We start from the raw sequence: 24,133 nt of genomic DNA on the forward strand, positions 1-24,133 counted from the left end.
ACTTGATGAAGGCCCTCAACCAGACCTCAATGAAGTAATCTCCGTTCTGACTGGTGGACTGATTCAACAATTTCCTGCACATCCAGAGAAAGTCTCGGCTGCCCACCTTACATCTCTATATTCAGTACTTCACAAAGTAGCTATCCGGAACTGGACCCTGTCCACAAATACCACGGTAGTTACAAAGTCCCAAGCCTTAACGTTATTTGCAATTGGAAATTGCACTATGAATTTTGGGCGACTAGTCTTCAAGACAGTACTACAGTATGCTAATGGAGGGATGAAATCCTCCAAGTTGCCTTATCCATCTCTCATTTATAGTATCCTTGAATCCCAAGGATTTATTCGAGATATCATTGAGAAATCAACTGATACTAGCGAGCTGCTGAAGATTGTTCCTGCTCTTTTCAAAGGCAACAGGAAAGTTGATCTTCCCTGGTATGAGCCTCCTACAGCACCTCCTGTTTCTGGAATTCCCCAAGGCTCTTCTACTACCCCACAGGCAGATGGATTTGTTAAGTTCACCGTAGCTGAAGTTCAAGCCCAAATTGATCATGCCCTTACCAAGATCTTTCAGGCTAAGGCAGACATTGCATATTATGAGGATCTTGTGGCCAATCACATGCTACTTTTGGAGGTCGGTGTCTTTTCAGGACAAAAAGGGGGAGATGGTGAAACTGATCAAACCGAAGCTGGTCCATCTGGTACCAAGGTCATTGACGAAGATGAGGCTTCTGAATCTGGAGAGCAAGAGGATTCTGATGAAGGGGAAAATGAGAATTAAGTGGTTTGGATGAGGGTTGATTTTTTTTTTTGCTGTTTGGTGTGATATTTTGATCTATCAGTCAGTAGTTTAAGTAGGATTTACGTCTTTTCTCTGCGCCTGATGTATGTGCTTAAATGAACTGTTAATGAAATGATGCATGTGTTGTCTCAAGTGTTGCCAACAAAACTCACAACACCCGTGCTAACTTTGTTTTATTCAGGGGGAGAAAAATTCTCAAACTCAGGGGGAGATGACCAGACCTAACACAAATGATAAATGAGTTTGATCTCATTTTGTCCAGAAAAGCAAAAAAGAGATATATTGAAGGGAAATATATTTTACAGAATTTTATTGATATAATCTATTAGATTTAAAATAATTTCCCTAATCTTATCTTTCCTTGTTGAGTTGATTATGTATGATATTTAATATGATTTTTCCTTTCCTAGATAATGAGATAATTATGTAAATATGCTATAGATATGATATTTATGATTATGATTTAATAAGATATGGTATTAATGTTTAAAAGAAGTTTGTTTTCTAATTAAATTCTTACTTTTCTTATGAAATAGGTTTCCTTGTGGAGATAAATTCTATATCCTTAAATAAGAGATGAAGGACGTGCGTGTGGTCTTTCTCTCACGGATCATACATTCAAATACGCACTTGTGCACCTTGTAGAAGTTCAGAGAAATAATTCTTCAAGAGACGTGCCAGTTGAAGAGTGCTGATACACGTGTTGCCTTGAATGTTGGAAACATCTACAGACAACATCCGTAACGAAGTTGGCTGAAGATCGTTTTCGTGGCTTCTCTTTTGGCATCACGTTTTTGTGCTTTCTTGTTGACGTTTTAATACTCTTGATTGTTTTAGAAAGCTTTTATTTTCTCAACGTGTTGAGGAAATTGATTTTTGTGAAAATCACTAGTGATAGGTTTTTGTAAACGTTTTGGTTTTCTAGTGATTAATTTTTGCCCTGAGGCACAAATACTTGTGCAAATTTAATCTCATTCATCTGTTTATTTAAAGTGAATTTGTGTTACAAAATATAATATTCCGCTGCATGTTGTCTTGAATGTTGTAACATTTGACACAACATTTAATTCTGATAAAACACAAATTTATAATTTACAATATTGTTGATATATTTACACATATTTGTCGAAAAACGTTTCTTTCATGGGTCATCCATGAAAAAGTATTACTTTTTATGCTAAGAGTATTACTTTCTATTGTGAATATCGGTAGAGTTGACCCGTCTCGCAGATAAAGATTCGTGAGACCGTCTCACAAGAGACCTACTCAATTTTGAAATCATTCTTTATTAAAAAATTCTAACAATTCCTTAAAAAAACATTCAAACAATTTATTTACTTTATTCAAAGACAACTTCACGTATCAAAAAATTCTAACAATTCCTTAAAAAAAATATTCAACCAATTTATTTACTTAATTCAAAGACACCTTCACGTATCGATCTACTTTCGGAATTTATTTTTCAAGATTGCGAAAATTAAAAAAGTCCTTAAAATTGAAATGAAATGTGTGTTTAGCAGAACTATTTGTTTGTGGTTGTTACCTATAAGTTGATTTAACACAATGCAATGATATGTTGATGTCTTGCTTTATTATGGTAAAAAGATAACACACCTGTTTTCCTGAGTGCATACACAATATATCGCAGGGAAACTAAAGAGCAAAAAACATTTTATATAGTAAAGTTACCAGAACTGAATGAAGATAAACTTAAATATTTAAAATAACATGATCAGTAATGAGGGTATTAATTACCAGCATTTTAGTAGTCCAGCCTATTGTATTGGAGGATCAAATAGGATTGTACTGTTTGGTACTGTGCCAATGGATAAGCCTACGATAATAATACATTTACATGAGCTAAAACAATAGTATAATAGATACTAAATAAACAAGTTTGATTTATTTGTGTAAGAAAAGTTATAGATGGTAAATATGGGGAGCAAAAACAATAGTATAATAGATACAAAAAAGCATATGAGTTTAGTTTATGTATATGAATTATAAATCGGTGTAAAATGATATATTAAATGTAGAAATATATATATTCAAAAATGTTTAAAAGAATATTATTTAATTTGGTTAAAGTTGTGTACGTATGTTGTAATGTTTAAAGGTTTTATTTAAGCTTGTTAAAAAGTAATGAAATTGACCGGTCTGAATGCATCTAAGTAATAAGAATGAACATTGAATTATCAGTTAAATATGCTGAGTAATATTAAATTTTTTCCTTGTTTTTTTTAGGGAAAAGGTTGCTGATAATTGTTAAAAGTTTTTTATTTTTTGATTTTTGTGTGTTAGGAATTAAAATCTAGAAATTGTTTTGATTAAGGAGTAATGTATTCTACTTTATTTATCTTAGATATTCTATCAAAAGTGTTATTGTTAAGGTCTGATTAAAGCATATGTGATATTTTTGTCTAGCTATTGAATAAGAATAAAACATATCTATTTCACATACGTTTGAGGGCGTTATTATTTTTGAAATTTTAGCAATGGGCATGGTTTATACATCTATGCTATCTTCTTTTGTATCTAAGTGTTTATTTTTTCGAAATAATTAATGAATTATATTGTTTGAATAATGGTGTTTATAGAAAATAAGGTATAAAATATGTTTATCAATATAAATATTACAGACAAAATTTATTGTTAATCTTAGGTGAAGTTAGGTTGTACGTGTCCAGATATAATATATATGACTCAATATATTAATGCAAATTAAGCAATGAGTATTCTATATACATCCGTGTGAGTACAAAATTTTTTAATCTTAAAAAATATTTATAGGGTTAGCAATAAGTAGATTATACATATATATTCGATTTTTTAAAATTGATTTTGATATTTATATTTTTCAAAAATGGAAGTTTTTAAGTTGTTTAGATAATGAAGTGTGTGAAAAAGTATGTAGATACTTAAAGGATTTTTTTATGTATTTATAAACCAAAAGTATCATATTTTTAGTTTTTGTGAATATTGATATTTTTTGTAAAGCTAAGAAACAAGATATACATTACTGAATCTTGCTATCAAAATATTAATAAAGTCTAAACATCACAGTAGCATGTTAATTTACATACATTCTATGTAATGTATTTAGGTAGCACATACCTAGAAAACACAAAAAGCTTAGTTATGTTTCTATTATTGCAAGATCACTTCATTCTTCGTTTCTGCATGTGGGGTGTAACTGAAGAAAACAAATCATGTAGTAAAGTGAGCTAGATTCTAGTTTATTAACTGGTGCTCAATTGTAGAAATTTAACTTATTATAAATAAAAAAAAGCTAGAAAATTTAATCATATTATTTTAGCTTATTAGAAATAAACAGCTGGTGAAAATGTGGAGACTTTATTAAATTTTTTTCTTCTACTAATGAAGACAAACTATTGTTCGTAGGCGATCATAAGTAACAATACATTTGCAAAAGCTATATCATATAGTGATATTTACTCAGCATATATGAGATTCAAAGATTATATATATCATTTATTGACTAAAATTAGAAACAAACTGTGATAGGATCGATTGACGTGTCAAGAGTGTTTAGAATGGGGGGTTGAATAAACACTCTCAATTAATATTGATCTTATCGAATTTTTGAGTTCAGTTTGGTGACAAACTGATTCTCAGAATCTTGTTGGTCAATATCAACCAGTTAAACTGAGGTAGTTGCGGAAGGTAACTGACTGACAGATAGAATACAGAACTGAAATAAAATACACAAGGATTGTTTCTGGATGTTCGGAGAATTCAATTACTCCTACGTCACCCCTTCTATCACAAGGATAGGATTTCCACTAAAAGACTTTGATCCAATACAACACTTGTACAGACCCACTTCAGTTAGGACTTACCCACTGCCTAAACTGAAACTCTTAGTATTACAAAATGATCTCTGTGCGTAACTGATCTTAGCACTATTGAATTAACAAATATTACAGAGTGCTAGTTTGCTCAACTTGTAGCTTTGATTGCTACGAATAAATCAAGTAAGAGTGAGCTGAGATTTTGACAGAGTAATAGCAAGTTTTGAATGATGTATCGTTACTTCTTCTTTTTCTTCTGCCATATTTATACTCTTCTTTTCCAACGGTAATCTTGAGATAAATTTGAATCTTTGTATCCATTGGTTTCCACTTGATTATTCCTTCGATATTGTTTGCTTCATTTATTGTAATTCGGCGTCTTAATTGGTTTGTCCGGAATGCGTTGTTTTAAGTAGTCTTGATTGTTGTGCGGTGCTATTGTAATCTGTTATGTCTTCTTTGTTCTTTCCCGAGACATCTTCAGTTGAGAGACTTTGAGGCATTCGGCTGAATGTTTTAACTGATCAGTTTACTCTGTATCATTGTATCAGCTGATTTCAGTTGATAAGTTCAGTTGCCGAATTTTCTTGCGCGTATCAGTTGATTCATATTTTGTTAATCGATTGATTCATGTTTTGTCAAACTCCATAATCTAGTTTTCAATAATTTCCCCCTTTATGGTGTTTGACAAAACCAAGTGATTTAAGATCGAATAACTGAGCTCTTTGTAGATAATAGATTACGCAACTGAATCATAAAATAACTGGATTCCTTGTAGATAACATAAAATCTGAGAATATTATATCAGTTTATTCTAATAATCTGATTAATTCTTCTTCAGCTGATGTTCTCCCCCCTTTTTGTCAAACAACTCCATTTTGTCTGATAACTTTCGCACGTCAATGGAAAGAAGTTTTACATCTGATGAGATACTTGAGGCAACAGTTGTGAGGGAGGTCTGTAGCAATTCTATTTTATTTGAAACAGAGGTTTCCAGTCGCTCAACTCTCTGACTGATTACATCCTGAGTTGTAAAGAGTGAGTTAACTAGCCTCTTCTTTATTTCATGCACAGTTCTGCTAAGAGAGTCCATGTTGGCTTGAAGAGCGTTTAGTTTCGCCGAGTCAAATTCAGTCGAAGAATCTAATTTGACAGTATGAGACAGTTGTTCGAATTGAATTTTCTTGATTTCAGCGAGCATCTGCTGCATATTGTACTGTATGTTCTGGATTTCTTCAAGAACAACATCCATTTCTGTGGATTGAATTGGAGGTCGCTGGCTGGGCGTTTCTGAATGCTTCGATGTTTGTCCAAAAAGAACTAATGCTTGATTAGTTTCCATTGTTCCAGCCATAGGCTGAGCTGGAATGTTTTCTTGAATTTGAGATGATGAACGTTGGTTTTGATCAAGAAATGGACTGTCTGGCTGAATGATGGAGATGGATGGTTCATACATAGGGGCCTCCTGTGGAGAATTAACTGAAATTTGTTATTGCTCCTTTGATTCAGTGAGCAAGTGACCTTCTACATGTTCAGCAGTTTCTTGTTCTGAGGGTTTTGCTTGTTCATCAGTTTGAATATCTTGTTCAGCAGAAGTTTCTGGCTGAACTGGTGCTTCAGTTTGAGCAGATATAAATTTTTCAGCAATAAGTGACTCAGCTGGTGCTTAAGATGATATCTTAATGTCTTGCTCTGGTTGTTCAGCTGAATGGGTAATTGAGTCATATTGTATTTCCTCTAGCTGAGCTTCCAAGGTAACAGCTTGAATGATTTCGTCAATGTTTGCCAAGGATAGTTCTGCTTCAGAATATACCTGATGTTCTGTCTGAGAGGATTGAGGTATTCCCTGAACTAGCTTTTCAGTTTCCTGTTGTGGAGATGGTTCTTTTTGTGGAGAGGAGGATAAACCTTTTTCAATATTTGAGTTGGGGGGTTTGTCATGAAGAACTAGTTCCTGATCTTCTTCCCAAAATCTGATTTCACTCTGCAGACTACTAAGATCTGTGTCCAGTTGAGTGAACACAGCTCTATCATTGTATGCAGTTGGACTTGTGGGATTGTAGTTGGACTTCAGATTTGCTACCATTCTTGTTAGCTTTTTGACGCGAATCTGATTAAAGAAATATTTCTGTCTTTCTAATGCCTGTGGAATTGTAGCAGCTTTGACTACTTTCATCACAATTGCTTCTAGCTTGATGAACTTTTTCAGTTGAGATCTATGCTTCAGTTCTTTGGCAAAGATTTCTGTTCTGAAACTTTTCCAACAATCAAAAGATTTTAATTGTGATGTGGCAAATGCATTGACCTGTTCCCAAACTAGGTCAATGTGTGTTTGAATGACATTGGATGGCCGGGGTTCTTCAACCAGCTTGCCTTTTCCTTTGTCAGTTGAGAGAATGTGAGGAAGATCCATTCCAGAATGTGTGGAGTGCACTGGTTCCCTTAATATTACACCTTTAGATCTGGCTCTAGGCAGGATGGTAGGGCGATTTACAAGAGTCAAGGGAGCTCTTACCTTAGCTGGTGTCTTTGCTTTGGTAACTGAATCATCAGGTGAGACTACTTGCAAAGGGATAGCCTGAATGGGCTGTTGAGCAGCTGATTGAATAATTTTCTCAGGTGGAATGACTTCCACTGTGGTTATTGGTTTGGTTCTTTGAGTCCTTGGTCTCTTGACAAGCTTAGGGGAAGGAGTTTTCTCTGAATCTGATTATCTGAGAATCAGTTTCCTTTTTGCTGTTTTGACCTTCTTGACTGGTGATGGCTCAACCTCTATTTTGGTTTTTGATGGCAAGGTGTTTTTGGCAGTAAATACCTTGAATTTTGATGATGTTTCAGCATTTTCAGCTACCAAACCCTTCAGTTTTAACAGATAACTGATTTGGATGGCGAAGCCACATGACTGTTTGGATGACTTGAGCATATTCTTCAAGATGTTAAAAAGAATATATCTCCAATTTGCTTTCTTTTCACCCATGATTATGGTCATTACCTGGAATTTTTCGAGTGTGTAAGAGCAGCATAAGAACCGGCTTTTGCTAATATTCCCTTTTCCACGATATCAGCTAACAACTGAATTTCTGGTTTCAGTTCCTTCTTTGGATCGGAAACCTTGATTTTCCGTCCATCAGCAGATAGTCGAGACTGCATTTCTTCAATGTCATGAGTTTTTACTTCAGAAAAGCTGACATAACCATCAGTTGGCAAAGAGAATATTTCTCCGAAACCTTCTTCAGAAAGGAGTAGCAACTGATCATTGATAGTCATAGAGATAGTGTCATTAGCAGTGATAAATCCCTTCCGATAGAATTCATTGACCTCCTTGAGGTATATCTTCTGAGAAGATTGTCCCAAGAACATCCTGAGACCTGCCGACTCAAGCTTTAGAAATACATTCTTAACGTCTGCTTCTTGAATCGATAGAACCGAGTTAAAATCGATGACCATTGCATTCAAGATATGGGCTGGGATCTGGTTTGCCATTTCGGAAAGTGTAGTGATCTGCAAATTGAAGAGAATAAGTTCTGAAATTTGTATACTCTTAGAAACTGATTGTAATTGTGAAGAATAGAACTGAAGTGAAGCGGGCAAAATGTTTTTGTTCGTGACTGTTCAAATTCTGGACACGTGTCAGCCCGGGAAAAATTTTGAATAAAAATGTGTGCACGTGTGCTGTAATCGTGTGTATATAATAATGAGCGATTTTAAAATATGTCACGTCATAAAAATTTAGTCACCTCATTTGATTTGGAATATAATAAGTTTTTAATTGGTTAACTTATGTGAGAAGATTTGTAAAATTTTCAAGCTGAACGATCAGTTGGGAAACTGATTCAAGTCAGTTGAGAATTCACAAACGATTTTCTTCTCAGTTAACGTCTTAAAAACTGACATTCCCCCTAAATTGGTGCATATAATAATTAAAGTAGTGCTACAAAATAATTTTAAGAGTCAGAGAGGTTATTGGTTTTGCTGAAACGTTGACGACTCTTCAGCTTTCTTGATATTCTGCTATAAATAGAAATGTCTCAATTAGTTTTAGACATATCATCCAAAATATTCAAGATAAAAAATGTCTGATACGGGTGACTCAAGTCTTTCTCCCTTTTTTGTGGAGGCCAGGAAGGCTGAGATAGAAGACGAAGTCTTCTATGAAAGTCTGCATTACTAGGAGCGATTGCAGGAGCTTGAGCTCTTATACAACTCTGGGGAGGCCACCACTCCTGAATTGGTGGCAGAACTGAATCAAGTGTGAAAGCACTTGAATATTGCTGTGTGGATGGACGTCTTCAAGGACGGTCACATGTATCAGCTGATGCTCCGCAAGGAATTGAAGATCCTGAGGCGCATAGCTCATTCTCACAGCTTTCTCATGACTGCTCCTTCTTCTCTATCTGTTTGGCTGAAATTTTGGATAATTGTTGTGGAGGAGAAGTATGATGATGTAATCCAGACCAACATTTATAAGTAATGAAATATTTATCTGGTTTTAACTCTGTTTTTCTGCAAATGATATATTTCATCAGCTGTGATATGTAAAAAAATGAACTGATGAGAGACTAACTGTCATAAGTTGATCATGAACTGGGACTATTTAAACAACTATTAATAGAATTCAAACTGGTGTCAGTTGACAATGAACAACTGATAACTTAAAGTCCTTGGTAAATGTGAAAGACGCATTGATTAACTTGAGACTCTTCAGTTTCTCCAACGTCATTTTCCTATAAATAAGATGATAGTGATAAAAATGTGATGCAATATCAGTTCAAAAATATTTCAATATGTCTGATTCTGATGCATGCAGCAGCACTCATGTTCATGTTACTGAGCAGTCAACCCCTCGTTTAAAAGATATCAAGAGAAAGATGGAGATATATGTTTTTCAGAAGGTGATGTTAACATGGGAAAAGATTCATGAGTTGAAGAGGGTGAGTGACAGTGGTGCTATTCCTACTCGTGCTCAGGAGGCAAGAGCACTGAAATACCTTGAACGTTTTGATGTAAGGCATGTTAGGGATTTGGTTGAAGACAAATGTCTTTTGGAGGCGATGCTATGGAAGGAGTGGCATGTTGTTGATAAGATTTCGAAATCTAGGGCATTTGCTAGAGTTCGAATTTATGAGTTAAATGATTGGGTTAGGGCGTGGCTAGATTCAGTTGATTCCATGATATCTTCTGTAAAATGGGAACGTTGGTATTCTTAATGAAGTGTTATTTTCAATTTGTTGTGTTCTTATTTTCTGCATATAATTCTGTTAGTGAAGCAATATTACTAATAATTTCTAAGATAAATCAATTAAACCAAGAATATTTCGAAAGTAAGAAAACTTAGCCTCGGGTAATGGTTTTGTGAAGATGTCAGCTACTTGCCGTTCAGTTGAAATATATTCTAGTCGAATATCCTTCTTTAACGCATGATCCCTAATGAAGTGATGCCTGACATCTATATGCTTGGTACTTGAGTGAAGAACTGGATTATAAGTGATGGCAATTGTGCTGGTATTATCACAAAATATGGGCGATTCAGTTGACGTTACTCCATAGTCCTTCAGTTGTTGCTGAATCCAGATCAGTTGTGCACAACAGCTACCAGCAGCAAGATATTCTGCTTCTGTTGTTGAGGTAGCTATGGATGTCTGCTTCTTGCTGAACCAAGAGATCAGTCTGTCTCCTAAGAACTGACAAGATCCACTTGTACTTTTGCGATCAAGCTTACATCCTGCATAATCTGCGTCTGAATATCCAACTAAATTGAAGGTGGAGTCTTTGGAATACCATAGCCCAACATTTTGCGTGTCCTTAAGATATCTCAGAATTCTTTTAGCAGCTGAGAAATGTGATTGCTTAGGATTTGCTTGAAATCTGGCACACATACAGACAGCAAAAACAATATCAGGTCGACTGACTGTTAGGTACAACAATGAACCTATTAATCCTCTATATAATGTCGCCTCTACTGATATTCCCCCTTCGTCAGTATCTAGTTTAACTGATGAGCTCATGGGAGTAGTTGCAGCTGAGCATGATTCCATACCAAATTTCTTTAGCAACTCCTTTGTATATTTTGTTTGACTAATGAATATACCAGTTTCCAGTTGCTTCACTTGCAGTCCAAGAAAAAATGTCAGTTCACCCATCATGCTCATTTCAAACTTTTCCTGCATTAACTTAGCAAACTTTTCGCACAATTTGGGGTTAGTTGACCCAAATATTATATCAATCAACATAAATTTGAACTAATAGAATATGATTATTTTTAGTAAATTTGAACAAGGTCTTATCAACTGATCCGACTGTAAAGTCGTGATCAGTTAGGAATTTTGAAAGAGTTTCGTACCAAGCCCTGGGAGCTTGTTTAAGACCATATAATGCTTTGTTCAAATAGTATACATGATCAGGAAGTGTGTGATTTACAAAACCTGGAGGTTGTTCAACATATACTTCTTCTTGTAACTGACCGTTTAGGAATGCACTCTTCACATCCATCTGGTAAACTTTGAAGTTTTTGTGAGATGCATAAGCAATAAATATTCTGATTGCTTCCAATCTTGCAACTGGAGCATACGTCTCATCGTAGTCAATTCCTTCTTCTTGTCTATATCCTTGTGCTACTAGTCTTGCTTTGTTGCGTATAACTGAACCGTCCTCGTTTAGTTTATTCATGTACACCCATTTTGTACCTATAATGGTTTTTGAAGTTGGTCTTGGAACTAAGTTCCAGACGTTATTGTGAGTGAACTGATTCAGCTCTTCTTGCATAGCATTTACCCAGTTAGGATCAGCAAGAGCTTCATCAGTTTTCTTTGGTTCCATTTGTGAGACAAAGGCTGAATGAATAAATAAATTTAACATTTGATTGCGAGTTCTTACTGGATCAGATGGATTTCCTATTACCAATTCTGGTGGATGTGATTTTCTCCATCTGTACTCAGCATTCGTTGCATCTGCAACTTCTTCAGTTGGTAACTGAATGCAGTTTTCAGCTTCAGTTGATGCCTCGTCAGCTGATATTTGAATATTATCATTTTCCTTTAATAACTGATTGTCAGCATTGACTTCCTGCTCATTTAATTGATTCAATATCTCTGGTTCTGGTGTTTGAAGGATGTTTTGATTATTATGATTTTCATCTTTGTCATCATCTTCCAAACTGATATCTGAAAATCGATCAGCTAGCTCAACTTGATCAGTTGGCTTATCAGTTAGTGCAGTTTCATCAAAATCAACATGCGCAGATTCTTCAACATTTAAAGTTTTCTTATTAAAGACTCTATAAGCTATACTAACTGATGAATATCCAAGGAATATTCCTTCTGCAGATTTGGCATCGAATGCTTTTAAGTAATTTTTACTATTATCAATAAAAAACATCTACAGCCGAATATTTTGAAATAAGTTATTATACTTTTTCTTCCATGCCAGATCTCATATGGTGTTCTCATATGATTCTTATTAATCATTGATCTGTTCTGAGTATAACATGCAGTGTTTACTGCCTCTGCCCAAAATCTTTGAGAAATACCAGAATCAGCAAGCATTGTTCTAGCAGCTTCTTTAAGGGTTCGATTTCTTCTCTCAGCTACACCGTTTTGCTAAGGAGTTCTTGCTGCTGAGAGCTCATGCTTGATTCCAGCATTTTCTAGAAAGCTTGAAAGTGTTTGATTGATGAATTCAGTTCCTCGATCAGATCTGATTCGATCAATCCCAACTGATTTTTCATTTAAAAGTCTTTTAAAAAGTTTAATCAGTTGTGCAGCCGTATGGTCTTTGGATTTGAGAAAGATAACACAAGTAAATCTTGAAAAATCATCTACGACCACCAAGGTGTATTTCATTCCCCCTAAGCTCATGACTGGTATTGGACCGAAGAGATCCATGTGCAATAGTTCTAAGCATCGGGATGAAGACTTACAGCCTTTGTTTTTGAAAGAAAATCGTACTTGTTTTCCATACTGACATGCTGAGCAAAGTTTTTCTTTTGAAAAATTTATTTTGGGCAAACCAGTTACAAGTTCATGTTTACTCAGATAGGCAATGGATTTAAAGTTTAAATGATTTAACCTTTTATGCCACAACCAGTTTTGAGATGATTTTGAAGCAATAAAGCAGACTGGTGCATGAGGCTGTTCATTCCAACTGACTTTATATGTGTTTCCACATCGTTTGCCAGTTAGTATGATTTCATCAGTTGATGTTTTAACTGAGCATGAGTTTTTATCAAATTGTACCGAGAATCCATTGTCTCATAACTGACTGATGCTAATCAAGTTATACTTCAGATTCTCTACTAATAAAACATCTTTAATAGTAAAGTTACCATGGATAAGCTTACCCTTACCCACGGTTTTACCTTTGGAATTATCTCCGAAACTGATGTTTGGACCACTATATTTGGTCAGTTGAGATAGCATACTTGCATCTCCTGTCATATGTCGTGAGCAAATTCTGTCCAAATACCATATTGAATTTTTATCTGTACCTGTTACCTGCAAGCACACACATAATATGATTTGGTACCCATATCTATTTGGGTCCAAAACTTATTAGTCCCTTTGGAACCCATACTTGGATTAGTCTAACTGACTTTCCAGTAGCTGTATTCCAAATGGTTTTTCTCGGCTTTTGTGTGCTTGGTGAGTAGTGTACAGTTGATACAGTATGTGTTTTAGTCTTATTCAACTGATTGTTCAATCTGTATCTCTTCTGAACTGGCTTGCAGTTATAGTAATTGACATAGCCATTCGAATAGTTTTTGTGAAATCTTTTTGATGACCCGCTTTGTGAATCAGTTGAAAGCTTTTGGCCATAGCCAATCCCATATCTTCTAGCCTTGTTCAACTTCTCAGTAGGTTGTTCAATCAGTTTACTGGGCTCAATTTGTTCTTGTACCACTGCTGATTTGACAAAGTGAATGTACTTCCCTTTGTTCATTGTCATCTTTGGTTGAGTATCATTTGAAAACGTTTCTCCTTGATTACTGAACCCTAAACCAGTTTTATCAGAAACTAATTTTTGTGAATTCTGCATCTCATTCAGTGCAGTAGACGACTTATTCCAAGATTGAATGAGTTCAGTCTGTTTTGAATTTTCAAGGATCAATTTCTGGATCAGTGACTGATCTTTCTTTCTCTCTGCTTTTAACTCAGCAATTTCCCTTTTTAGACTCAACCCATCAACTGATTCATCAGTTTTGGTTTTTTTGTCCATGGGATCATTTTGCTTTGACTTTATTTCCTCAAATGATGATGCAAGTTTCTGGTACTCATTTACCATTTCATGCAATGTTAAAATGAGCTATTCTCGTGTAAAATCAGTTGAACTAAAATCAAATACCTGTTGACTTGTAGATTCTGCTTCTGTATCATTGGCCATTAGACATTTGACTTCCTCTTCATCACTTGAGCTATATGAGCTTTCTGGTTCTGATTCGTCACTATCAGTTTCTGCCCATTTGGATTTGTTCTCTTCAGCTAATAGAACCTCATGTTTCTTTTTGTAGGTTTTCTTATCATCTCTGGATCTTCTCTCATGCTCATATGATTTCTTTCTTCTGTCAGTTGATCCTTGACTGTCCTTTTTAGGTTTAGGACAGTCAGCAATATAATGACTTGTTTTGCCACAATTGTAGCAAGCATTTATTTCTTCTTTGGAATTGTTTCTCTGGTATTGCTTCTGAAAGTTTCCTTGGTTCTTTCTCATGAACCTCCCAAACCTTTTGATGAATAATGACATAGCATCATTGCTTAACTGATCGGCAGATTTCTCGACTGAACTGGTTGATTCAGTTCTTACAGCTGCTAGAGCAGTTGTAGCTGTAGGAGTAAATGGTTCTCCTTCTCTGCTCTGCAATTCAAATTCATAAGCCTTTAAATCAGCAAATAGTTCATGAAGTTCGATCTGGTTCAAGTCTTTAGATTCTCTCATAGCCATAGTTTTGACATCCCATTCCTTTGGAAGACCTCTCATCACTTTTAGTGCAACCTCTTTGTTAGTATACACCTTTTCGAGTGCATTTAATTCATTTACAATACTGCTCACCCTTTCATCATACTCATTCATTGATTCTCCAACCTTCATTTTGATATTGTCAAATTTCTGAACAGCAACAGAGAGTTTCTTTTCTTTTGTTTGGTCATTTCCTTCATATAACTGAATCAACTTTTCCCAAATTTCTTTTGCTGTTTTGCACATCTTTATTTTGTTGAATGTTGCTTTGTCCAGTGTTTTGTATAGAGTATCTTTGGCCACATTGTCAAGATTGGCTTTTCTTTTGTCCTCAGTTGTCCACTCTTCTCTGGGCTTTTGAATTCTCTGTGGTGCCCCTTCAGTTATGGCAATTGCTGTATTTGCTTTTAGAATCTTCATGGGTCCGTCTGTTATGACATACCACATGTCATCATCTTGTGCAGCTAAGTGAGCCTGCATTCTGATTTTCCAGTCATCGAAATCTTCTCTTGAGAACATAGGAATTTTATTAAATGAAGTCATGCTAGCAGATTTATAGATCAGAAGTATTCAAGAACAATATTCAACCGCTCTGATACCACTTGATAGGATCGATTGACGTGTCAAGAGTGTTTAGAAGGGGGGGTTGAATAAACACTCTCAATTAATATTGGTCTTATCGAATTTTTGAGTTCAGTTTGGTGACAAACTGATTCTCGGAATCTTGTTGGTCAATATCAATCAGTTAAACTGAGGTAGTTGCGGAAGGTAACTGACTGACAGATAGAATACAGAACTGAAATAAAATACACAATGATTGTTTCTGGATGTTCGGAGAATTCAATTACTCCTACGTCACCCCTTCTATCACAAGGATATGATTTCCACTAAAAGACTTTGATCCAATACAACACTTGTACAGACCCACTTCAGTTAGGACTTACCCACTGCCTAAACTGAAACTCTTAGTATTACAAAATGATCTCTGTGCGTAACTGATCTTAGCACTATTGAATTAACAAATATTACAGAGTGCTAGTTTGCTCAACTTGTAGCCTTGATTGCTACGAATAAATCAAGTAAGAGTGAGCTGAGATTTTGATAGAGTAATAGCAAGTTTTGAATGATGTATCGTTACTTCTTCTTTTTCTTCTGCCATATTTATACTCTTCTTTTCCAACGGTAATCTTGAGATAAATTTGAATCTTTGTATCCGTTGGTTTCCACTTGATTATTCCTTCGATATTGTTTGCTTCATTTATTGTAATTCGGCGTCTTAATTGCTTTGTCCGGAATGCGTTGTTTTAAGTAGTCTTGATTGTTGTGCGGTGCTCTTGTAATCTGTTATGTCTTCTTTGTTCTTTCCCGAGACATCTTCAGTTGAGAGACTTTGAGGCATTCGGCTGAATGTTTTAACTGATCAGTTCCAACTGATCAGTTTACTCTGTATCATTGTATCAGCTGATTTCAGTTGATAAGTTCAGTTGCCGAATTTGCTTGCGCGTATCAGTTGATTCATATTTTGTTAATCGATTGATTAATGTTTTGTCAAACTCCAGAATCTAGTTTCCAACAAACTAAATACATTAGCCATTAGCTAGGTCATTAATAACATGTTAAATCGGATATAGCCTGAAATATTTAAAAATAGATATATTAAGTAGAAACAAATGGTATACCAAAAACATTAGAAAAGTTATTTATGTATTGCAACAGGAAAAAAAGGTGATCAAATGTAAAAAATAAAATAAAGAAAACTTCTACACATGTAGGTTCTGTATAATAATTTTTATTACTATTAACAGGTTGATATAAATGTTTTTGAATTAAAGATTTCTAGACTATAAGATAGCTGTTCTAGTATCTGTTTAATATATATACTGGATTTGCCGGATAATGTTGATATCTAGCTCCTTTTCAATATCAGCTGCGTAATCTAGTAGAAGTTAAAGCTTTGATTCCATGGTAAGTGCTCTTCGTAAGATGATGGCCCATACCGAATTTGAGTAAAATCTTTTTATTAGTTCTTCGACTTCTTTTTGGAATAGAGAGTTGTAGTAACATTGAATGCAGCCGATACAATCACAGTACTGATTGTTTTCCATTGGATTTGTTTTAGAAACAATATGTTTAGATATTGAAAGAAAAGTATTCAAATGTTAAAGCAAATAATTGTAAAATAGTAGAGGATAGATAAACTTATATATATCATATAGAGAGAGGTGAGTCATAGATGATTTATGACACATGGTATGATTGTTTGTAGCCACCTCAACACAAGTAACTTAGATGTTTTAAATTGTTGACAAGTGCAAGGGCATAATTCATTGTTTTTATAATATATGTCTTAGTCATTATATTATTGATTATATTTGCACCACGTGTTGTGTTTTAGAAGAGCTAGACATTAATTTCTTATTTTAAGTGCTAATAGAGTAAACTCTAGTGCTAAAAAAACAGAAAATAATAATGTATATTTAAGTTGTGATGAAATTGGAATTAAGAAGGTATTGAATGTATCAGTCATTCTGATCTTGTATGCAGTTGTATACATGAATGGGGATTTGGAAAATTAGTAACAGATTTAGAGTCATTTAATAAAAAATTTGTTTGAAATTTGATAGTATTCCTCAAGTATTTTTCCTAGATTTTTTTTTACTAACATATTTTGCTAAGTTTGAAATTTTAAATATGTAAATTGCATGAAACAAAAGGAAGTGACGGTATATACCTGATATATTGAGCACTAGCAGCTGTTATTTAAGTCATCATTGTCGGCATAATAGATATCATCATCTATAGATTGGCGTGGTGAGGTGTACTGCAGTGGATGCTGGGGTGGCCAGAGTGGTTGTGGAAGAAAGGGTGTATCCGCTGGAGTGTTTGGTGGAATGCGTTGTGCAAGGCTAATGTAAAATTAACCATATAAGTCATGAATGTGATTGTTGATTGCATGTGCTCTGCTAGTTCCTCACGTTGTGCTCTGATGTCTTGTTCTATTTTTGTTATTCGGTCTCCTAGACTTACTCTGCTCAATGCCGGTAGTCGTGGTCCTTGGCGGTCTTTGGCACGTTGATTGTATGCTGCTTTTTCTTGACGTCTTATGTTTTCTGCTAGTCCATGGGACAACCTATCACGATATACAATGATTGGTGCTTTTGCTTTTAAAATTTGCTCATCTGAACCCCATGTTACACCGGCACGATGGCACATCTCAGTCACAATATGCGTACAAGGGAGACCAGTAGTGATGAGACTTTTACTTGTACGTATTATTGAACCATGAATGATTTTACCTAAATCCACTGATTTACCTGTTGTGATAGCATGTACCAAAGCAACTTTGTCTCTTGTAATTTCTGTTTGATGCGTTGAAGGTAGTATTTTCGCAATAATGAATGATGCCCAACTATTTGGGTCACTAAGAATCTAAGATTTTTTTAATGTGACTGGGATTCCCTGATTTGTTCTCCATTCTACTCCATGTACAAACAAGTCTTTGATCATGGCAGTATAATCTAGATTTCCAGCTACGTATTGAGTATATTCATCATCGTCGAGAATTGGTAGATTGTAAACCATGTTTATGGTAGTTGAGTCAAATGCTACCATTTTGCCTCGGACCAAAACTTTATGACCTTCATGCTTCACATGTAAGTTTGCGTAAAACTCACGAACGATCGAAATTACAGCGTCTACTGGTGATTTGGCCAGTTCTACCCATCCTCATTTTACAATCTCTTCCACTAAACAATAATCAGGGCTGTACATGTCTATTCCTCTTTCTTTAATAAATGGTCGGGTTAATGTGCTTTCATAAATCCTTTGAGCTTCCGCATTCCAAAATTTGTGTTTATCATAGCTATGAGATGAGGACGAAGCATTTCTCTTGGAATTTTTTTTTTTGGAGGCATAATTCTTAGTAAATAATTTCAAGGAATAACAACAATCAGGCCTAAAAATTTATAAAACATTATATTGCATAAACCTTTAAATCTTGTATATAAAATTTCAAAGAAGATGGGTTTACCTTAGAAAATGTTACTGGAAGGAGGCGGGCAACAAAGCTGAAGTTCCGATAGGCGGTGTTGCGTTCAGGAATGTTGAAGGATGTGCTGAGCGGTTGGCGTTTGGGCTCGTTGAACGGGTCTTGCTCAGCTGTAGGGTTAGTGGAAAGATGGAATTTTAATGGCGGCTGCTGAAGGGGAGAAGAGTAGGGTATATGAAAAAGGGTGATTTTTTGTTAAAATGAGAGGGAAAAAGCTTTTTTAGTGTGTTTTTTCAGAAGAGGATGTGTTCTGTTGCGCTTTTTAAATGCGTTAATGCGAGGCTAAATCTATAATATTATGGGGGTAGTGAGCGTGCATATGCGCTTATAGTTCTGTGTATGACATGTAAAAAAAGAGGCGCTAGACCGTGGATACTGTGCGCAGTGTCGTGCCTATCTCTGTATTTTGTGATTTTTTGTGATGTGCTACTGCACGGGTATAACGCGTAACAACGCGCATGTCTCGGGGTTTTTTTGGAAGGGATGTGCGCGTTTGCAAGCGTTTATCCTGCAAGCGCGCACAACTTCCTGAAATTTTTTTATTTGTAGAGTGCGCAGGTGCACTCTTGTACCGCGTTATGACGCAGTGGCTACTGGAAGAGTGAAGGGTTAGGAATTGTGCATGCGGACTTTGAGTGTGCTGATGCGTGCATGTTTCTGTGTCTTATACCAAAGAAAAACGTGCTGGTACGTGGGTATGTGGTGTAGTGGCGCGTGTGTCTCTGTGATTTGTGGCTTTTCGGGGCGTTCTATTGCACGGGTATAGCGCGCAGCAGCGCGCATGTCTCTGGTTTTTATTTCGAGGAGATGCGCACGTTTACAAGAATTTATCCCGCAGTAGCGCACGATTTTCTATCATTTTTTCTCCTGATGTGCGCGGGTGCGCTCCAGTGCTGCGCAATGGCGCTGTACCTACTGAGAAATAAGCGTGATAATTTTTTTTTCATTTAATATTAGCAAATAAAATGTTTTATAGATTAGTTAATGTGCATATACAGATTTGTGTACCTAGGATGTGTACACTAGTGCATTTAAATCGTTCAGTTGTGCGATAATTGTTGTAAAAGTTTTGCTTTGGATAATTTTTTTTGCCTTTCCTCTATATAGTAATGACATATAAATTCCATTGTCCAATATTTAATCAATAATTTGTAGTTATAAATATGTCTTCTCCCTTCGATTAAATTGTCTTAGTAGAATGGATATTACTAATGTTTTTTATTATTCTTATTTTAGAGAAATAATATAACAATATTTAGTTGTAAGTTGAGGATTAAATAATGACATGATGTAAATAAGATAGGAAAGCCTTATATATGATAGTATTATAGCATAATATATATTTATTTAGGAGATATTTTATAGCTAATTGTTTTAATAAATCGTTATATTTGTTTTTATAGTTGTAAGAATGGCTTTGTATATAGATTTTTTAATTCTTGGGGAAAATAGGTTTGTCGTTCTATTTAATATTTAATATTTAGTAAGTACCCTAAAATAAAGACATAAAATACAAAAAACACGGTTGTTTTTTTTTAAGTTTACATTATCCACATCATCAGAACAACAATGTGTTGTATGGATGCAATACAGAAGCAAGAAATAGTTTAAATTATACGGCATATTTTAGAAAAGGAAAAACGCTCATAAAAATCTAAGATGTAAGAGAAGATGTATATATGCATGTCTTAAAGCCTAATTGGAATTTTAAATGCCTGTTATGATGTTAGTCTTGAGACAAAATGTTAGCATATGGTTAACAAGTATAGTAGAATATAACAGGCACAAGTAGAAAAAGTATAGGTCTCAAAATACATATTGGACTTTTGTATCAACGTCTGTTATTCTGTCTTGTTTTACATGTTTTTTACTTTCATACAAAACCTTTTTGCATTCTAATTTTCTTTTACCCGTTGAACTGGATGGTTGTGCTTTAATATCTATTTCAAAGTGCTCTTTTTGCATTGAAGAGCTGCTTTCTTGGGATTCAGAGACAGCTACGTTTGCCTCTAACAATCCTTCAGCTTTGGAAGAAGAACCTTTATCTTCATAGTTGTGCGATGCTGATGATGATTATGTCGCTGGTAGACATGCGATGACTGTGTTCCGAACAAAATTTTTCCCTCTTGTTTTGTTACACGACGTCCTTAGTTGGAAAAGGAATTGCGAATCTTGTAATTTTTGATTGAAAATATCAGGGCAAAATGGCATTTCCTGTGGGCGATAAGATAAATAGTATTGAGCAAGCATGGGAGGTTATGTATTAATAAGAACTAAATGTCGATAAAGATACCTTTTCTTCAGCCTCGATTAAGTCTTCTCTTGACATACATAACAACATGGTTGCTTCTTTGTGCTCAACATAAGCATATAAATTCCCAGTACCATCAAACAATTCTGCCTGAAATCGTAACCTATACATACGTCATAGGTAAGATGACATGTTTTTCGCAAGTTTAGGTTTACAAATTATATAAGCTACTTACAGTGGTTCTGGACTTGGGAATTCATGGTTGCAATAAAAACATGTGAACTCATACTTGTATGCACCTCCACAAGCTTTAAAGCAAACCGGACAAGCCAGAAAGTATACACAATTCTCCGAGTTTTTTATTGTTATCCTAGCTTCGATCCAAAATGATTTTACTTGAAAATTAAAGTGAGTCTATGTTTCAAACTACTTATTGGCTTTAAAGGTTAATAAATAAGTGGGAAAATAAATGCAGACTTACTACTTCGTTAAGGCTTAGGATCTGACTGATTTTGCGTATCTGGGAGTCAAATGGTTGGGCTATCTCTTGGTTTGCTTTACCATACAATTTTTGGAAAACAACAATTTCTATATATTTTTTATTGGCTTGCAGCCTAAACAAAAGGATTTTATATTAGTTATTTATTTCTGAGAACATATGGAGGAGGGTAAATATGAGGAAAAAATATGAAAGCAAACATAAATACGATGAAAGCATAAACAAATGCAACAAGATAAATGTGTGTTTAGCAGAACTATTTTTTTGTGGTTTGTTACCTATAAGTTGATTTAACACAATGCAATGATATGTCGATGTCTTGCTTTATTATGGTAAAAAGATAACACGCCTGTTTTCCTGAGTACATACACAATATATCGCAGGGAAACTAAAGAGCGAAAAGCATTTCATATAGTAAAGTTACCAGAACTGAATGAAGATAAACTTAAATATATAAAATAACACGATCAGTAATGAGGGTATTAATTACCAGCGTTTTAGTAGTCCAGTCTGTTGATTTGGAGGATCAAATAGGATTGTACTGTTTGGTACTGTGCCAATGGATAAGCCTACGATAATAATACATTTATATGAGCTAAAGCAAATGTTGTTAGGTACAAAATTCTAAAATATATGAGACAATATGTATAATTTTGCAAAAGGCAATCTTCTTTTTTGCGTAATGAAATCAGATAGAAATGGTTGTACCGTAAAAGGTGTTGACAGAAAGTCGCATCACTAAAATCACAGGAAGAGTGTGAACATTTTGTGTCAAAAAAAGTGCCTTAGTTTGGAGGAATTCTTCCCATAGGGTGAGAATTAATGGTCTACGCCTATCCAATTGAGAAAACAATTACTTTCTGTTTTAGATAATTAACTAAACAAAATGAAAGAAAGCAATAAATATTCATTGTTTTTTCTAAGCAACCTCCGACAAAACAGTCAATATTCTGTATTTTTTGTCCAAAGTAGCTTACTCTTCGTTAACAACCACAAACTCTTGTAAATTCCTTTTTGTCTTCTCAATGAACCGTGGAGGGAAAACATGAATCACGCTGCATAATAAGTCTGAAAAAATGAATCACATGAATAAATTTAGATATAAGGTAGTTGTATGTTGTAGGGAAAAACGTGGAAGAAGAACTTAGCTTATTTGTTTACTTGACACATCTGCTAACTCAGGGCATTGTGCAAATGTTGTTAATTGGTAAGCATGGTATAAGTAGGTAGCTGTTCTTCTTCATTTGCAAGCTTTATATATGTACTTCTACTAAGCAACATTTGATATTTCGTAGATGCAAAAACTAGTGCGTTGCTAGTTATTTCTTTAATTTTAGCGTTCCCGATGTAGTATGTTTTGTATAACTGAAGTAATATATTCAACTGCTCAATATCTTGGTCATATATTATACCTTGCATGGTTCCATTCTATGAACATAAAAAGATAAAGTAAAGTTTATTTCAATCAATGAATTAATTTAAAATCAACAAGTAAAGTTCCAAAAATCCTTTGAAACTTTGAAAATTCATATCAAATTGAAATTATAACATAATTCAATTCTGACTTTGAAAAGTAGTTTCTTGCTGGTAATTCTATCGCATATATTGAAATCAACTTCAAATACATGCTATTTCAGCGATTCAAGAAATAAAAATTCTGAATCGAGAAGAAAATTACCTCAAAAGAACGCTCTCGACGCGAGGATTCTGAATATATAGTTTGTTTCGTGTTTTGATAACGTTTCAAAGTAAATTCTGATAATAGAACTCGATTTCCCGATCTTTCTCTCTCTGAACCATAATGAAAATGAAGAAATTAATCATTCTTATCAATTTGCACCTGAAGTATTCGCCCTTGGGCGCACAAGAAGTGGCGGCCTAGCACGCGGAGTTCTGCCCGAAGCAAGTTTATCGTGCCGCGCTGGGGCGGTCATGAAGAGGCGCCCTAGCACACCAGGCTCTATCCAAAATGTTCTTTAATGTCGCGCTGGGGCGGAAATGAAGTGGCGACCTAGCGCGCCGAGTTCTGTTCACAAGCCTTGATAATGTCGCGCTGGGGCGCACAGGAAGTAGCGCTATAGCGCACCATGTTCTGTCCGGAATGATAGGTTTTGATTTAGTAAAATTGATCAACATAAAAGTTGTAGATCTATGTCTTGGCTTTCATTTGCCACTAACCTCACTAAATTTGGATATCGGACTCGAAAGTTATGCTTGTTCTCCCAAAATATGTCAGTGTGGGAACTTCAATGCACCCGACATATTTCAGAATGATTTTGCCCCTATTTCCAAATGGATTTGGACAAAACTCAAGACATGAAAGTTTTAGTACTATGTATTATCTTTCTAATGAAATTAGTTTCATTTCATTTAGACTAATACTCATATGATTATACTAAAAATCATAACATGTGTCACTTATATATTTCATGCATTTAATAACATTACAATGTCATAAATTATCGATAATCAACATATGATTTACGATAATACAATATGAGGTTCTCACAATATCTTAATAAATTAAGTCCACCTTGAAAGTTTCGACCGTGCAAGGTGTCTGAAACTCGGTCACAGTGGTGTACCGTCGTTGTGCCACTAAAATTAAATTCCTACTCTCTAAGTAAAATGAGTGTAATGGTGAGTAGGGTCGAATCCACAGGGAACGAGAGATGATTTCTTTCGATAAAAATGCAAATAAAGGGGGGATTTCGGAATATGAATTTAATAAAATACTAAACTAAATTTATCCAAGAAAGGAAAAACAATA

General features: G+C 34.9%; 2 long non-coding RNA genes across 3 annotated transcripts; both read right to left on the reverse strand.

Moving 5' to 3' along the window:
• Window positions 1-2,600: 2,600 nt before the first annotated feature.
• LOC142541673 (uncharacterized) lies at window positions 2,601-22,747 on the reverse strand. 2 transcript variants are annotated; one of them, XR_012819444.1, is made up of 4 exons: window positions 22,341-22,747; window positions 22,072-22,196; window positions 21,854-21,932; window positions 21,342-21,478 (listed from the first exon to the last, which is right to left on the reverse strand). It is a non-coding gene; the product is annotated as an uncharacterized LOC142541673 (long non-coding RNA). The 2 variants fall into 2 exon arrangements; XR_012819445.1 differs by lacking the exons at window positions 21,342-21,478; window positions 21,854-21,932 and adding an exon at window positions 2,601-2,639 and having other exon boundaries at window positions 22,341-22,741.
• Window positions 20,290-21,261, reverse strand: LOC142541671 (uncharacterized). Its single transcript, XR_012819443.1, has 3 exons — window positions 21,100-21,261; window positions 20,907-21,027; window positions 20,290-20,827 (listed from the first exon to the last, which is right to left on the reverse strand). It is a non-coding gene; the product is annotated as an uncharacterized LOC142541671 (long non-coding RNA).
• Window positions 22,748-24,133: the final 1,386 nt, after the last annotated feature.

This window comes from Primulina tabacum, chromosome 4 (assembly GCF_025594145.1).
Source record: "Primulina tabacum isolate GXHZ01 chromosome 4, ASM2559414v2, whole genome shotgun sequence".
Classification (NCBI taxonomy): domain Eukaryota; kingdom Viridiplantae; phylum Streptophyta; class Magnoliopsida; order Lamiales; family Gesneriaceae; genus Primulina; species Primulina tabacum.